Source organism: Pelecanus crispus, chromosome 2 (assembly GCF_030463565.1).
Source record: "Pelecanus crispus isolate bPelCri1 chromosome 2, bPelCri1.pri, whole genome shotgun sequence".
NCBI lineage: Eukaryota > Metazoa > Chordata > Aves > Pelecaniformes > Pelecanidae > Pelecanus > Pelecanus crispus.
The window spans coordinates 153,362,506-153,368,407 of NC_134644.1; the positions used below are offsets into that span (position 1 = coordinate 153,362,506).

At 40.0% G+C, this 5,902-nt stretch overlaps 1 non-coding gene across 1 annotated transcript; it reads right to left on the reverse strand.

The window, feature by feature from the left end:
- Window positions 1-3,044: 3,044 nt before the first annotated feature.
- On the reverse strand, window positions 3,045-3,155 carry LOC142593073 (U5 spliceosomal RNA). Its single transcript, XR_012830875.1, has one exon. It is a non-coding gene; the product is annotated as a U5 spliceosomal RNA (small nuclear RNA).
- Window positions 3,156-5,902: the final 2,747 nt, after the last annotated feature.

Consider the following 5,902-nt stretch of genomic DNA (forward strand, 5'->3'; position numbering starts at 1 on the left):
CCAAAGAAGACCAACAAAGCTGGTGAAAGGTCTGGAGCACAGGTCTTATGAGGAGTGGCTGAGGGAACTGGGGTTGTTTAGTCTGGAGAAGAGGAGGCTGAGGGGAGACCTTATTACTCTCTACAACTCCCTGAAAGGAGGTTGTAGCCAGGTGGGTGTCAGCCTCTTTTCCCAGGTAAGAAGTGATAGGACGAGAGGAAATGACCTCAAGTTGTGCCAGGGCAGGTTTAGATTTGATATTAGGAAAAATTTCATCACCAAAAGGGTTATCAAGCACTGGAACAGGCTGCCCAGGGAAGTGGTTGAGTCCCCATCCCTGGCAGTATTTAAAAGGCATGTAGATGTGGCACTTAGGGACATGGTTTAGTGGTGGACTTGGCAACGTTAGGTTTACGGTTGGACTCAATGATCTTAAGGGTGTTTTCCAGCCTAAATGATTCTATGATTCTATGACAGCAGAAGTGGCTATGAAGGGAGCAAGATTATAGCGTCTCCTTTTTTTCTCAGCCACATCTGGAAAATAAATCACATGAACAAATAAAGTGTGAACTTAAGCAACAGTGCTTTGCTAGGGCTGCTGAAATTGCCAAGACACAGAGGACTGTAAATCCCAGTCAAGTCAGGCTCCCCCTGCAAGCCAGAAAGCTCTTGTCGGAGGCCACCCATTGCCCAGACTAACATGCCAGCTTGCCTTCCTTCCTGCAGTTCTGGAAGGAAGCTATTTCTGAGACATTTACCCTCACAAAATACCAAATTAAAGATCCTTTCAGTTCCTAGGAGTAACATCAAGATATAATCCTCAGGATATGAAGCTGAAACATGTTCATCTATGCAATATAACAATTTTTGGGCAAGTGTAATCTTGCCTCCTGAAGAAAATGCTCTTTTATTGAACTTCCTGAACTAACAGATTGTTACACACAGGCTTGTAAATGGTTCAAGTTTCAGTCTGCTGCTGAACTACAGCGTTGCTGGAAATCCACAGGTTAATTGCCGCACTTTAAAAGAATAACACTGTTTTATTGATTGCACAGTGTTTGGGGAAATCGATAATTATCTACTAGTATGCATATTAAATTATCTACTAGTTTACATATTATTGTGAGAACTATCCATGCATATTAAATTATCTGTTATTTTAATTAACAAAATATTTATGATGACAGAAGCTTTACTGAAATAACTAATCCTGAATCTAGCATTGTTTTGGTATGCCAGAGAGATGAAAAGTGCACAGACGAATTCAAGCTTCTCTGTGGCTTGATTTGGTTTTTTTCTTTATTGGTCTCAGTAGAAGTTTATATGCAGGAAACAAAGTATCTGAAAAATTAGGCTGTTGACAGTATTTTATAGCAATATGAAGTTTCATTTTCTTTATGAACTGTTTTCCACTGCTTGCATTTTAACTGTATTTGACATTTCCATAAGGTTTTCCAACTACAAATCATAGGCTGCTTTGGAGAGTTATTATTAGAACCATATATGAATCATATATTATTAGAATTATTGTGAGATCACACCTTGAATATTGAGTTCAGTTTTGGGCCCCTCATTACAAGAAAGATATTGAGGTGCTGGAGTGCGTCCAAAGAAGGGCAATGAAGGTGGTGAAGGGTGCTGGAGAACAAGTCTTGAGGAACAGCTGAGGGAACTGGGGCTGTTTAGCCTGGAGAAAAGGAGGCTGAGGAGAGACCTTATCGCTCTCTACAACTACCTGAAAGGAGGTTGTAGCCAGGTGGGTGTCGGCCTCTTTTCCCAGGTAAGAAGTGATAAGACAAGAGGAAATGGGCTCAAGCTGTGCCAGGGGAGGTTTAGATTGGATATTAGGAAAAATTTCTTCATTGAAAGGGTTTTCAAGCATTGGAACAGGCTGCCCAGGGAAGTGGTTGAATCACAGAATCATAGAATTATAGAATCGTTTAGGTTGGAAAAGACCTTTAAGATCATCACGTTCAACCATTAACCTAACACTACCAGGTCCACCACTAAGCCAATTAAGGGTAGAGTAATAATGTCAAGTTTCCTGGCTTGGTGGCTGGATTATTTTTTAATGAAAGTAAAAACTAGGAATCATTAAGACTGGAAAGGACATCTAAGATCATCAGTCCAATCGTCAACCCAACACCACCATGCCCACTAAACCATGTCCCAAAGTGCCATGTCTACACATTTTTTGAACACTTCCAGGGATGGTGACTCCACCATGTCTCTGAGCAGCCTGTTCCAATGCTTGACTACTCTTTCCATGAAGAAAATTTTCCTACTATCATAGAATCATAGAATCATTTAGGTTGGAAAAGACCTTTAAGATCATCCATTCCAGCCATTAAACTAACACTACTCCAATGCTTGACTTCCCTTTCAGTGAAGAACTCACCTCAATGTGCTTCGTGTTACTGAGGGTCCCAAAACTGGACACTATTCCAGGTGCGGCCTCACCAGCGCTGAGTGCAGGGGGACAATCACCTCCCTGCTCCTGCTGGCCACACTATTCCTGATACAGGCCAGGATGCTGTTGGCCTTCTTGGCCACCTGGGCACACTGCTGGCTCCTGTTCAGCTGGCTGTCTACCAACACCCCCAGATCCTTTTCGGCCAGGCAGCTTTCCAGCCACTCTTCCCCAAGCCTGTAGCATTGCATGGGGTTGTTGTGACCCAAGTGCAGGACCCAGCACTTGGCCTTGTTGAACCTCATACAGTTGGCCTCAACCCATTGGTCCAGCCTGTCCAGATCCCTCTGCAGGGCCATCCTACCCTCCAGCAGATCGACACTCCCACCCAGTTTGGTGTCATCTGCAAACTTACTGAGGGTGCACTCAATCCCCTCATCCAGATCGTTGATAAAGATATTAAACAAGGCTGGCCCCAAAACAGAGCCCTGGGGAACACCGCTTGTGACCGGTTGCCAACTGGACTTAACTCCATTTACCACTACTCTCTGGGCTTGGCCACCCAACCAGTTTTTTACCCAGTGAAGAGTACACCTGTCCAAGCCATGAGCTGCCAGCTTCCCAAGGAGAATGCTATGGGAGACGGTGTCAAAAAAAGAAAAACCCAAACCCCTCAAAAAAGTCCTTGACACTCATTCTTGTTCCTCTCCATGGAAATCTTTAGTAAAAGGCAAAAGATTTATATGATCTGAAGAGAAACCAGTTACCATCCCTGGCGGTATTTAAAAGACGTGTAGATGTGGCACTTAGGGACATGGTTTAGTGGTGGCCTTGGCAGTGTTAGGTTTACACTTGGACTCGATGGTCTTAGATGTGTTTTCCAACCTAAAGGATTCTGTGATTCTATATTTTAAAGGAAAATATATTACTTTACTTTTACATAAACCTTTATGAAGTTGTGTAGTGTGGACAAACTGATTTTGGACAAAATAAAAAACATTTTAAAAATATGTCAAAATTACTTACATTAAGAGTTTATAAACTAAGGGGCTTTTGTTTCAGAAAAGACTGTGTGGAAAATTATTTATTATTTATTAATGAAATGGAAAATAAAAAATGAAAGGAACTGCACACTCTGAAGCCTCTAACATTTCCTGGAATGAGAATCTTGCATTCTAACCTGGTCATATTTTGTCCATCAGATATTTAGAAATGCCTGAAAAATTATGGTATTTTGGCTTAAGCTAAAGGATGGGCACATCAAATGTTGGAATTGTCTTTCCCTTAGGCATTCTAGCAACTCAAGATTCCCAAAATTTAAATAAAACCTCCAATTCTCCCAAAAAAGCATATATCTAAAAATAGTTAGTTCTGATATACCTAATACCTAATACCTAACTTATGGAAGACTTGTAGTCCAAAGTCAAAATGGTAAAAATTAAATTGAAGCACTTCAGCCTTATTGAATCATGCCAATGTGTTGCTGAAGATTTCTTCACTACTTAGGTCAGAAAACAGTTCTTGAAATTTATTTGAAACTTACTGAAATCTTTTAGGAGCCAACATATTTAATAGCCAAGAAACTTGCACTCAGGGAAGAAAAGGCTAGAGATATCAATGTTTCACTAAGATGACATCAAGAGCTTAGCTGAAGTCTAGAATAAACAGCAGCGTCTTGTCCATCTTTGATAATAGTGCTGATGAGCTTTGGAAAAACCCAGGTTCATCACTGTTTGACCTATATGAAAGTAAATGTAAAGTAAATTTCTATAGGAAGAGTTTCAGTTAGCTGTATGCCAGACAAAATGTTGGCAAACTAAACATGTTCTGGGACGATGTACAAATACACTGACCTCTCACAAAACTCCTAGTTTTCTTTGGAGGTAGGTTTTGTTCTCAGAAAAGTTGACTCTCCTCTGGTAGGGTATAACTTTCTAATCTCTTTCTGAACCAGTTTGAAAGTGTTAATAATGCCCCATGATTTTAAGTAATAATTCTTCTTCATAAAAGGTGAGACGATTCAGGTGTCAGCCTTTAGGGACCCTTGAAAACATATTATTATATTCAGGAAGAATATCCATAATCTTGCACACAGAGAAAAAGCCTTAGAAGGGATTAGGAAATACCAGTGTTCTTTGTCAGTAAGTACATAATTCATTCAATTTAGTTACTGCTAATCTTTTTTCTTTACTTTTTTAGAACTGACCTGATGTGTCAAATTTACATATGTTTCAATAGAAGCACATTTTCTAGTCATACAGAAAAGATTAGCTATACAGCATGGTCCTTAAGAGTTGCAAACTGCTTTTAAATCCTACAAAGCAATAGTTTATAACTATGCTAAGTGATCTTTTTATATAATTGCTAATAAGAACATTAGCACTCTTCCTACACTAAAAGTATCAATCTCTTATATTAAAGATAACTTGGAGTTAATGTATCATTAGATCAACAGTGCTGGTTTTAGAAAGTTTTTATTATGTATATACATTTTAGAAAAATCAGACTAATATAAATTTTTGCTTATAAGTGCCCTTTTGCATAAGCTTATCATTATTAAGCTTTTTTAATCACCCTTTCCCCAGTCACACCAGTGGAAAGAAAGTAAACCAATTGATCACATGAAAGGAAGTGTTATCTATTAGGGTCTCTGCAGGAACCACTGCACAAAATATCTGCGTAAAAATTAAAAAGAAAATAATAAAGAAAAGGCTTTCTGTTAAAGAAAGAACAACACGAAGCTAGAAAAGACATTGGCTGGATCACCATGTGATTAAAGGCTTGGGTTTACAATTAGAAAACCCAGAGCCAATTCTTGTATTTACCAATTCACTTCATGTTTCTGTGCCATAACTGCATTTGTCAGATGAAAGGAAAGCACTTTGCTACTTAAGCAGCTAATATGTTGGAAAGGGACTGTTTCTCCCCGTGCTTCTGTACTGTTGCTACACAACAGCATCCTGGTGTGACTGGAGACTGGGCACAGTGGTAGCACACATTAAAACCCCCACAGAAATGTTTATACAGGCTTTAAGATTTCAAAAGAGAATTGCTGTGCGATAGGTAGGGGGTAGGGGTACTCCATAGCAAAATTAAAATGAACTGGCTACACAAGCATGAGAGTCTAACTTTAAGGTCACAGGGTGAGGTACAAAGAAGTTTTGGAATCATTGCATAGGTAACACATGGGTTTTGAAGCCACCAGCATAAAGGTTATCCTATGTTTGTGGTGTTGTTTTGGGCTGAGATGTGCACCTCCTAGTCACACAGAGAGGAAGAGATCAGCAGTGTAGAAGAGTGTTCAAGAGCTGGAAACAACTTCAAATCTCACAAGGCAGCAATGAACATTTTCTGTCTGGGTTCCGTCCCCCCACCATGCTTTGTTTCCTTGGGTGGATTCTGGGAGGGAGGAGTAAGGATGAAACACCGCATGACTACTGACCTCATGAGAATGGGTGATGTATGTTATTTCCCAATTCTGTGGGAATTCGCCAAACCCCTTCTCTACCAGTT